The sequence below is a fragment of the Rattus norvegicus genome, chromosome 12 (assembly GCF_021556685.1).
Source record: "Rattus norvegicus strain SHRSP/BbbUtx chromosome 12, alternate assembly SHRSP_T2T, whole genome shotgun sequence".
In the NCBI taxonomy this organism is placed as follows: Eukaryota; Metazoa; Chordata; class Mammalia; order Rodentia; family Muridae; genus Rattus; species Rattus norvegicus.
In genome coordinates this window covers 8,451,611-8,464,061 of record NC_141545.1, presented here as the reverse complement: position 1 = coordinate 8,464,061, position 12,451 = coordinate 8,451,611, and the positions used below count along the sequence as shown (strand labels likewise).

Sequence of the window (12,451 nt, the reverse complement as noted above, 5' to 3'; positions counted from 1 at the left end):
GGAGTAGACATTGTAAGACGTAATAAAATAGACTTTCAACCAAAGTAATCAAAAGATATAGGGAAGGACACTTCATACTCATCAAAAGAAAACCACAAAGATGGCATCTCAATTCTGAACATCTATGCCCCTAATGGAAGAGTAAAATAAACATTACTAAAGCTCAGATCACACATTGAACCTACACAATAATACTGGGGACATCAATGCCCATTCTCCCCAATGGACAGGTCACTGAAAGAGAAATTAAACAGAGAAACAATGAAACTAACAGATGTTGTCAATCAAATGAATCTAACAGATATCTGCAGTACTTTTTCCATGAAAACAAATATATATATATATATATACATATACATATACATATACATATACATATACATATACATATATATATATATATATATACCTTCTTCTCACCAGGTGGAACCCTCCAAAATTGACCATATGATCAAGCATAAAGCAATCATCAACAGATACAGAAAGATTCAAATAAATCCTTGCATCTAATCAAATCACTAAAACTTAAGACTGGACTTCAACAACAGAAATAAGGGACAGCCCACATACTCATGGAAACTGAACAACTCTTTGTTAAATGATCATGTGCTCATGGAAGAAATAAAGGCAGAAACCAAAGACTTTCTAGAATTCAATGAAAATGAAGGCAAAACATATTCAAACTTATAGGACACAATGACATCACTGCTAAGAAGCAAATTCATAGCACTAAGTGCCTTCATAAAGAAACTGGAGAGATTTCATACTCGCAACTAAACAGCACATCTGAAAACTCTAGAACAAAAAGAAGCAAATACACCCTGGAGTAGTAGTAAATGGCAGGAAATAGTCAAACTCAGAGCTAATATCAATTAATTAAAAACAAAGAGAACAAAACAAAGAATCAACAAAACCAATAGCTGTTTCTTTGAGAAAATCAACAACATAGACAAAACCTTAGCCAAACTCACTAAAAGGCACAGAGACAGTATCCAAATTACAAACTCAGAAATGAAAAGGGAGACATAACAACAGGAACTAAGGAAATTTTAAAAATCACCAGGTCTTACTTCCTGGTGCCCCTTTAATACTTGAACCATATATTTTATATCTTTTCTTTCTTAGCTTCTGTGCTACTTTAAAAAGCACTTCATGAGACTTAACCAGACAAATTCTATAATGGGTGTTTCTGAGACTTCCTTTTTTGATGCAATTAATCTGTCTTCACCATAGCCTCAGGCAGATTCTTCAGACAAAGACAAAAAGTAGCCACATTCTTCACCAAAACCCCACAAAAAGAGTCTCTAGGCCACATATTGAAATTCTCCACTAAAACCTCTTGGGCCAGGTCTGCACAATTCAAATCACTCTCAGTAAGAAAGTCTTTCTTATTTCTACTAGGTAGTCCATTAAGCCCCATTTAAAACATTCCACTGCTTTCCAAATCCAAAGTCCCAAAATCCACATTCTTCCAAACAAAAACATGGCCATGCCTATCACAGCAATACTCCAGTCCCTGGTACCATCTCCTGTCTTCATTACGGTTTAACTGCTGTGACCAGCACCATGACCAAGCCAACTCTTCTAAGGACAACATTTAATTGGGACTGGATCACAGGTTCAGAGGTTCAGTTCATTATCATCAAGGTGGGAGTATGACAGCATCCAGGTGGGCATGGTGCAGGAGGAGCTAAGAATTCTATATCTTTATCTGAAGGCTGTTAGCAGAATACTGGCTTTCAGGCAGCTACCACAAGGGTCTTAAAGCCCACACCCACAGTGACACACCTACCCCAACAAGACCACACCTACTAAAACAGGGCCATACCTCCCTGGGTCAAGCATATATAAACCATAACAGTTTTACTGCATAATTCTACCACAGCTTCAAAGAAGAACTAATACCAATACTCTTCAAAGTATTACACAAAGTAAAAAATAGGAGGACTACTACCTAATTCATTCAATGAGGCCATAGACATCCTGATATCTAAACCAAACAAAGACTCAACAAAAGAAAAAGGATTTCAAACAAATTTCACTAATTGACATTGACACAAAAATACTCAATAAAAGTCTCACAGAGTCCAAGAACACATCAAAATGTCATTCACCATGATGAAATAGTCTTTAACCCAGGGATGCAGGAATGATTCACACTATAAAACCCATCAATGTAATCCACCATAAAAACAAACTCAAAGAAAAAACACATGACCATCTCAGTAGATACTGAAAAGTCCTTTCACAAAGTTCAACATCCCTCCATGTTAAAAGTCTTGGGGAGATTAGGGATTCAAGGTACATACCTAAACATAATATAATGAATATACAGCAAGCCAATAGCCAAGATCCAATTAAATGGAGAGAAACTTAAACCAACTCCACTAAAATCAGAAACAATACAAGGCTTCCCACTCTTTCCCTCTCTATTCAATATAGTACTTGAAGTTCTAGATTCAGCAATAAGATAACAAAAGAAGACCAAGGGAAAGGCAGAAGTCAAAGTATCATTATTTCACAGAAGATATGATAGTATACATCAGCAACCCTAAAATTCTACCATAGAACTCCTACAGCTGGATAAACACTGGATATAAAATTGATCAAACGAATCAGTATCCTTCCTTTATATGCAAGACAAATAGGCTGAGAAAGAAATCAGGGACACAACAGCATTTTCAACAGCCACAAATAATAAAGAATATCTTGGCATAACTCTAGCGAAGTAAGTGAAAAACCTATATGACAAGAACTTCAAGTACCTGATAAAAGAAATTGAAAAAATATCAAAGGATGGAAAGATATCCCATGTTCATGGATTGGTAGGATTATTATAGTAAAAACAGCCATCTTACAGAAAGCAATCTACAGATGCAATCCAATCCTCATCAGAATTCCAATACAATTCTTATAGACCTTGAAAGAGCAATTCTCAACTTCGTATGGAAAAACAAAAAACCCAGGATAGGCAAAACAATAGTGCACAGTAAGAGAACTTCTGTAGGAATCACCCACCATCTCTGACCTCACTCTCAGAGTAATAGTGGTAAAAAAAACTGCATGGTATGGTACAGAAACAGAGAGATTGATCAATGGAATTGAACCAAAAACCCAGAAATAAACCTGCACACCTATAAACATTTGAATTTTGACAAAGAAGCCAAAACTATGCAATGAAAAGCAGAAAGCATCTTCAACGTAACTGGCATAACTAGATGACTACATGAAAAAGAATGCAAATAGATCTATATTTTTCACCCTGCACAAAACTCAAGTCTAAGTATATCAAAGACCTCAACATAAAGCCAATACACTAAATCTAATAGAAGAGAAAATGAGAAATAGGCTTGAATGCATTGGTACTGGAGACAATTTCCTGAACAAACACCAGTGACTCAGGCTTTAAGATCGACAATTGATATACAGGACCTCATGAAACTGAAAAGCTTCACTAGGACAAAACAGCAGTTCGAAGATTAAAAAAAAAATCTTCACTAACCCTACATTGGATAGAGGTCTAATATCCAAAAAATATAAAGAACTCAGGAAGTTGGACTCCAACAAACCAAAGAGCCCAACCTACCCACAAAATTTTCAACCCAAAATCCCTGTCTAAAAGAAATACAGGGACAAAGGTGGAGAATAGCCTGAGGGAATGCCCAACCAATGACCAGCTCAACTTGAAACCCCTCCCATGGGCAAGCACAAATCCTTGACACTATTAATAATACTCTGTTATGCTTGCAGGGAGGAACCTAGCATAACTGTCCTCTGAAAGACTCTACCCAGCAGCTGACTGGAACAGATGCAGATACCCAAGCCAAACATTGGATGGAGGTCAGGGACTCTTATGGGAGAGTTGGGGGAAGGGTTGAAGGGAATAGGAACTCCACAGGAAGACCAACAGAGTCAATAACCTGGACTCTTAGGAGCTCTCAGAGACTGAGCCACCAACCAAAGAGCGTACACAGGCTGGACCAAGGTTCCCAGCACAAAAGGTGCCTTGTCTAGCCACAGTGGGAGAGTATGTACCTAACCCTACACAGACTTGATGTATCAGTGTGAGGGGATACCAAGAGAGGGCTCCACTCTCTCAGAGGAGATGGGGAGGAAGTATGGGGAGAAACTTTCTGAGAGGGGGACTGAGGGGGGTAACAACACTTGGATATAGAGAGTAGATGATAGATAGATAGATAGATAGATAGATAGATAGATAGATAGATAGATAGATAGATAGATAAAAGAAATCAGACAGATCTCATACTAGCAACTTAACAGCATCCCTCAAAGTTCTAGAAGAAAAAGAAGTGGTCGATTCCTCTGTCTCCTGTGTGAGATACGTGTCGACCCGGGATCCCGCTAAGACGTGGGATCTCGTTAATAAAGCTACCTCTTGCTGTTACATCAAGAATGGCTCCTCGTGATTCCTGGGGGCACCCCACCCTGCGATCGGAGCGAGAGACGCGGCTCCCCGTTTTGGGGGTACGCTCTTTCATTTGGGGGCTCGTCCGGGATCGGAGCGTGACCCCCGGAACCCCGAATGCCACTTGGAGGTACGTTAGTGTGAGTGCTGGAAAGCGGCCACTGTGTGTGAGTGTGTGTGAATTAAGTCCTGTAGTCTGTGTTTTTCGGTACCGGTTTAAGGTCTTAGTGCACTGTCTGGGCAGATGAAGGATTCCTGCCCTGTGCACGAGAGTCTTAGTGCACTGTCTGGGCAGAAGAAGGTTTCCTGCCCTGTGCACGGGTGGAAGAAGGATTCCCGCCCTGTAGAAAGCTAGCTTGAGAGTGCACTGTCTGGGCAGAAGAAGGATTCCTGCCCTGTGCACGGGTGGAAGAAGGTTCCCCACCCCGAAATGGCGCCTGTGAGTAGATGAAGGATTCCTACTCCGAATAGTCTTTTTCTTTCTTTTTTCCTTTTTAGAAAGCGCACCGGGGGACGCCCCAATCGCGCAGGCTCTGGGACGCGTGAGAGACGTTCCGAGAGCCAGCCTTTGTCGGGTCCTGGCTCTGGGACGCGTGAGAGACGTCCACGAGCCGAATTTTGTCGGGAGGACCCGGCAACGGACAGTCAAAAAGATCTGACTGTGACTTGACTTCGGAGGTCGAGTTCGGCAGCCTATTTGAGTATAGGCACGGACAAGTGTGCTTAGATGTGTTAGTGTCTGTTGTCTGTATTCTATTCCTGTGTTTGGTATCCCAGAAGCAGCTAAGGTTAAGCTGCAGTTTGGGCCAGGTACTGAAGGTACCAGGCATCTGTGGAAATTGGTTATAGGATGCTTTGTCTTGGTCTTGTTTGTCTGGATTGTTTTCTGTGGTATTGTCCAGTGTTTTTTTGACTTTTTATTCGTGTTTGAATTTGGACTGACGACCGTGTTTAAAATCTTGAACCAACGACTGTGTTTGAAATCATGAAACTGTTTGCTTTGTTCGTTGAAGAGTTTTACTTGGTCCCCTTAATGCTTAGTGAGTAAGAAACTTAATCTTATGGAGCCCGCTCTAGTGGCGGTGTGTTGGTTGATAGCCAAAGTTAATTTTTAAAATAGTGTTTTATCTGTGCTTGTGCTCACAGCACACAGTAGAGGGGAGCGAAATTAGCTGCGGAGCTGCTGCAACGAGCATGGGGACTTCTCAAGTCTCACCCAATTTTTCTGACTCTTCAGGAGCTGTTTAAAAGGAAAAGGCTTAAGGTAAAAAGAAACACTATAGAGAGATTTCTTAGTGAATTACTACACCTTGGTTCGCGATCTCTGGGAATCTCAGGGTGGACAGCTGAGATAAGCTGGAAAAGGATTTAAATTTTGCTTGGGAGCAAAGAATCTTAAAGGCGGAGTTTCAGCCGGTATGACACTTATTGCATAGCTGCCTAAAAGATCAGAAATGCTGTTAATAGGCTATAAAAAAGGGGACAGGCTGTGTTAGAAATGCTACAGGAAGAATAATCTAAAAAGGCTGAGAGCTAGGTGGGGCTATAAGGAAAACAAGAATAGGAAAGGAATTTCTGACCTTTGCTCACAGTAGGAGAGCACTCATTTAGAGAAGTTCTTTAAGGAAGCCTGCCTTATCTGCTGTCTTTATTCCAAGGGAGGAGTCAGTCTCCAGCACTAAATTACTTGTCGGTGGCCAAGGTCAGGATTAATGTTTTCTTTTCCTTGGGCCCTTTAAACCCAGTGAGACAGTTTGGTAAAGGGCTACTACTGAGGTCCTGATAGCCCCAGGTGAACTGGTTACAATTCTTTTATCAGCCCCCTGGCATCTAGCACCCAGGTTCTAACCATCTCTCCATCCTTTTGTTATTAGTTGTTTCTAGAAGCCTAGTGTCATTTGGAGGCTGGTTCTCTTGAGAGGCAAAGCCATGGAGCTGACACTGACAATGGCCTTTTTGTTCCAAGAAAGGCCTCCTGGTTTAGCTGTGTGACTAAATGCTGTTTGCCCTCTTCGGTAGACCTCTATTCTCAAGATTCTCTTGTTTTCTCACCATCCCATTTGAGATGCTTGTTAGTAACTGTTACAGGTCTTCTTTACCACCGAGGAGAAGACGGAATCCTACTGGAGACCAGAAAGAAGGTTCCAACACGGATAGAAGGCCCTCACTTCTGCCTGCTCTCTTCAGACTCCCTGAAGGTAGGGAGTGCCAGGTCTGCCGCCAGGCTCCAAGGGTGGGTCTCTGAGGGGCTGGAAAATGCCCCACCAATCTGGCTAAGATAAGGAAAAGATATGAAGAGAAAGTTACAGAAACTTGAAGGGTTAAGCTAAGTCACTGAGAGAGTTATTGTAAGTTGCAGGGAAAATAAGTTGATGCATGGTTCAGGGTCTGTGCAGAAAAGTGGACAGCACCTAATAGCTGTAGAAGAAGATGCAGAGAGACTGAAAAAAAAAAGAAAGAAAAAAAGAAAGAAAGAAAGAGGTAAAGAGAGCAGGAAGCTAGGGAAGAAAAGAGACAAAAAGAAGAGGAAATTAGAGAGCTAAAGAGAGATAAAAGACGAGAGAGGAACATATACTGGCCACAGTAGTTAGGGAACCTAGGAAGATAGTACCTGGCAACAGAAGAGAATTCCTGGCTAAAGATCAGTGTGCCTAATACGAAGAAAAAAGGACACTGGGTCAGGGACTGCCCAAGAAGAACAAGAGGGGCCACTGGAGAGCCTCTTGGTCCTAGAGTGCTGGCTATGTGCAGAGATAGAAGGGAAGTGTGGATACAGGGACCCAATGCTCTGTGCTCCTATGCCCCCCAGTGGGCCAATATCCAAAGACCTTGAGTGCAAGGGGCTACTGGCAACGAACAATACTTATGGACTGCCCGAAGAACAGTGGACCTTGGTGTGGGCCGGGTAACCCACCCACTAATTCATGGTCATCCCTGACTGCCCCTATCCCTTGCTCATGAGAAAATTGCTCTCCAAAATGGCTTGCATGGGCTGAAATGGCTGGGTGAGGCCATGTGTATACATATCTACAGACTGTGTATGTGGAGCTTAAGACCTGTCTCAGTGCACCAGTACCTGATGCTGGGAGATGTGTGACTTAGTCCTGATCTGCCTGGAACACATCACTCCTGCCAGCCGGGCACTAACAATTATCACCCAATCCAGGACTTAAACTGTGATAGAGTGGCTGATGTTCTGCCTTTGAATAGAGTGTCCCAAAAGATGGGACCACTGGTCAGCTGCATGGACTCGATTCTCCACCGGTTGGGGACAATCTGGTCACCTTGCTGCCCAATCCGGACCTGGAGCCACCACAGCACGAGTGTCAAGTACTGGCAGAAGCCCATGGGTGGAGGAAAGACCTCTGCGACTGGCTGATTGACCCCTGCTGAAAGCCGAGGACCTTGTCCACAGACGGGAACAGTTCTCTTCATGAATGAAGGTCAGAGACAAGTGGGTGCTGCCATGGTGGACAACACAATGTCATCTGGGATGGCTGAACCTCAACCCCCCAGTACATCAGTGCCGCAGATGCTTTTACCATCTCTTGGATGCCCTGGTGAAGCCAACAACTGTGAGTACTATTCATTGCTCAGGATATCAGGAGGGAAGAGATTCAGTGACATGGGGCAATAACGAAGCAGATAAAGTGGCTCGAAAAATGGTTATGCAGGAGCCCATCCTGGTTGCAGGCCTGCAAGAGACAGCCACTGGGAACTGGGATCGGACTAAGGGATGGCCTCACTTAGAAAAGGCCCAAATTGCTTAAAAGATAAAGGACAATGGCACGCTTGAGGGGAAAGCTATACTCCCCCAGAGAACAAAGAAAAGACTCACTTTGCCAAATACAGAAATGGACTCATTTAGGAGATAAAAAGTTTATCCAAGTAGTTAAGTGTATGTAATAGACTTTAAGATTTTAGCCAGAGAGGCAGTAGAAAGTATAAGGTATGTCAATAAGTGAATGCTTAGCAAGCAAACAGGGCAAAGAGACCTAGAGAGTTTAGTGAAAAGTCGAAGTGAACTTCACTGAGATAAAACCAGAAAAATATAATCACAAGTATCTCCTAGTGCTTGTAGATACTTTTTCAGGAATAGATAGACGCTTTCCTCACCAAATGAGAGACGGCCTCTGCAATCATCAAGAAGATACTGGAAGAAATCTTCCCCGGATTTGGAATGCCCAAGGTAATCTGGTCAGACAACGGCCCTACTTTCGTTGCCAAGGTAAGCCAGGGTGTGGCCAAGTATTTAGAGGTCAATTGGAAATTACATTGTATCTACAGACCTCAAAGTTCAGGACAGGTAGAGTAAATAAATAAAATTTTAAAAGAGACCCTGACCAAATTAAATTAACCATGGAGACTGGCACAGACTGGGTGACACTCCTTCCCTCTTGCTCTCTTCAGAGCAAGAAATACCCCTTCCAGATTCAGCCTTACCCCCTTTGAGATCTTATATGGGGCCTCAGCCCCCCTGACTGTATTAGATGATGTTACTGAACCAACATGTCATAGTGCCATAGTAATAATGATTTGTGTGCCAGGCTAAAAGACCTACAGGTGATACAGAAAGAAATCTGCTCACAGCTGACAGCAGCCTATGCCCCGGAGACCCCTGAGACATCTCATCAGTTCCAGGTCGGAGATTGCAGCTACACTGAGCCCAGACACTCGAGCCTCGCTGGAAAGGACCGTACTTGGTGCTGCTGACCACCCTGACAGCTGTCAATTCTCAGCCCTCACCAGCCACGTACTAGCTGTTGGGGCTGAGAGCTGGGACCTAGAGGGAAATTCAGTCATGTTTGTCCTGGGTTCTATCAAGATAGGTGTGGGATAGGCTTGATTTCCATTACAAATGATGTAACATTGCATATGTTAGTACTCTTAACACTTCTTGGGACTGTGCCTCAGGGATCACAGTCTGTATAAGCTTAGAAGTTCTAAAAGCTAGTCATGACCTTGGTGGATAGGCTTGGATAGTGTCCAGGTTAGAATCCTCATGTTAAGACAACAATACCAAGCTGTTATGCTAGATGAAGCTGAGTTCTCCATGAAGTTCTAGGATTAGAACTATTAACAAAAAAAAAGAAGTGGGGAATGTAGAACTAGAGTTTCATAAAGGTTGCTCATTGTCAGAGTCTGGATGTGCAGGGCCGGACGTGCCTGAGGGAGAGCCAGAGATAGGACTTGCCAAACCAGCTATCAGCCCCAAGGACACTGACCATCCTTCCTTCCCCAAGGACACCCTCCCCTTCCTTCACCCCCCTGAGTGAGATGAGCCACCCTACCTGCCTGCCGAGCTGCTAGATAACACACACTCCTTGCTGATGTCATTTCGCGCCGAAAGTAACCGTGCACCTTTTGAATTGACCAATCATGTGTAACCGCGCGAATGCCCCTTACCTCCCCTATAAAAACCCCCGAGTTTGGAAGCTCGGGGTCGATTCCTCTGTCTCCTGTGTGAGATACGTGTCGACCCGGGATCCCGCTAAGACGTGGGATCTCGTTAATAAAGCTACCTCTTGCTGTTACAAAAAAAAAAAAAAAAAAGGAAGCAAACACACTCAAGAGGAGTATATAGCAGGAAACAATCAAACCCAGGTCTAAAAATCAATAAAACAGAAACAAAACAAAAAACAATACAAAGAAACAACGAAACAGAGATAGATATCTCTAACCAAACTAGTTAGAAGGCAGAGAGAGAAAATCTAAATTAACAGGAGCAGAAACAAAAAAGAGGGACATAATAACAGATATCGAGGAAATCCAAATAAGCATTAGTTGATACTTCAAAAATCTGTACTACAAAGAATTGGAAAATCTAAAAGAGATGGAAAATTCTTCTGAGAAATACCACTTACCTAAGTTAAATCAAGATCAGGTAAACCATTTAAATAGACCTATAGTCAATAAGGAAATTAAAGAAGCCATTAAAATCTCCTATAAAAATACCCCAGGGCCAGATTGTTGCAGTACAGAATCTGTCGGGCTTTCAAAAGAAAAATAATACCAATATTAGGATCTAGGTAAAATATCTAAGTTTAACGTTAAAACCTAGGTAAAATGTTAAAGCCTAGGCAACTGTTACCTGGATAGCCTTACATTATAAGGAAACTTTCCCATATGTTTCTACTGTTACTAGGAAACTTTCTAATGATAAGATTGATTGTATATTCCATTGTTTTGTGGCCTTCGAAACCAATCATAACAGAATTCAGTAGAACTGTTTTGTATAGTTACTTACGATAAACTTGGAATGGAACCAACCACCCAACAGCATTTCTTACACCTATACATACACTTTTGTGATATATGCTGTCTTTAGGATGGACCTCAACATAAGAGAGACATCTGCATTGATATAATAAACTATTTGGAATAAGACTTCCATTTTGAGTCATGGTCAAGTAAAGTTTAAGTTCCCAAGATCTCCCTGGGAAGTGATGTCCTACTTGGCAGAAGGAAACTTGTATGTGGGTAATTGGCATCTCAGTTGGCAAGTTAAGACATGAATATTAGACAAGTCAGTTGCATATCCCAACCAATGGAAGCAAGATAAATGTATGGCAAAGACATGTTCCTAAGGAAGTTCCCTATTCTTAAATCCCAATTGGTGAAGTAACTTAGCACAGATGCTTATGGATTTGGGGATTAAAAACCTTGTAGGATCTTAACTCAGGGTCATTTGTGGTTCGGTTCCCTAATCTGGACCATGGTCATAATTGATCAGTTCTGTAGCATACACTCAATAAACTATCCATGTCTGGCTTAGATGAGTGTTAGTGTGGTTTCTGAGGCAATTCCTGGACCTCAACAACCAATACTCCTCAAATTACTCTACAAAATAGAAACAGAAGGAACATTGTCAAATTCATTTTATAAGGCCACAGTTACACTGATACCCAAACCAAACAAAGATTCAGCAAAGAAAAAGAATTACAGACACATATCCCTTATAAACATGGATGCAAAAATACTCAATAAAATACTCCAAGAATTCATCAAGGAGATCACCTACCATAATCAAATAGGCTTCTTTCCAGAGATATAGGAATGGTTCCACACACCAAAATCTGTTAATGTAATCCATTATATAAACAAACTAAAAGAAAAATACATGATCATCTCATTAGATGCTGAAAATGCCTTTGACAAAATTCAACAATACTTCATGATAAAAGTCTTGGAATGATAAGAAATACAAGGCATATACCTAAACATAATAAAGGCAATTAACATCAAGCATATAGCCAACATAAAATTAAATGGAAAGAAATGTAAAGCAGTCCCACTAAAATTAAGGGCAAGACAAACATGTCCACTCTCTCTGTATCTGTTCAATATGGAACTTGAAGTTTCTAGCTAGAGCAATAAGACAACCAAAGGAGATCAAGGGGATACAAATTGGAAAGGAAGAAGTCAAAGTATCACTATGGGCAGATGATATGATAGTACACCTAAGTGACTCCCAAAGTTCTATCAGGGAACTCCTACAGCTGATAAAAAAAATCTTTAGAAGTGTAACCGAATACAAGAATAAAATAAAAATAAAAATAAATCTAAAAAATCACTATCAAAAAAATCACTATCATTCCTATATACAAATGACAAACAAGTTGAGAGAGAAATCAGAAAAATAAACCCTTCAAAATAGCCACAAATGATATAAAATATCATTGCTTGTAACTCTAACCAAGCAAGTGAAAAAGCTGTACGTTAAAAACTTCAAGTATTTAAAGAAGGAAATTGAAGAAGACATAAAATGTGAAGATCACCCATGCTCATGGATCAATAGGAGTAACATAGCAAAAATGGCCGTTCTCTCTCTCTCTCTCTCTCTCTCTCTCTCTCTCTCTCTCTCTCTCTCTCTCTCTCTCATTAAACTTGCTTTAATGGGTCTCAAAATTCTTTGACAGATTTTTGTTCAAGTTGTTTCCATTTTCAAAGTACTGATTTTGAAAACTAGTAACTGGGGTTGGGGATTTAGCTCAGTGGTAGAGAACTTGCCTAGCAAGCGCAAGG

At 41.4% G+C, this 12,451-nt stretch overlaps 1 long non-coding RNA gene across 9 annotated transcripts in view; it reads right to left on the bottom strand.

Annotated features, from left to right (window-relative positions):
• Positions 1-12,451, bottom strand: part of LOC148002098 (uncharacterized) — a 158,037-nt gene that overhangs the window by 6,591 nt on the left and 138,995 nt on the right. For 2 of the 9 annotated variants that reach the window (XR_015634515.1, XR_015634517.1), the window contains one exon: positions 11,448-11,531. The exons of the other annotated variants lie outside the window; for them this stretch is intronic. This is a non-coding gene — a long non-coding RNA (uncharacterized LOC148002098). The remainder of the gene's footprint in view (positions 1-11,447; positions 11,532-12,451) is intronic. 9 annotated transcript variants of the gene reach the window in all.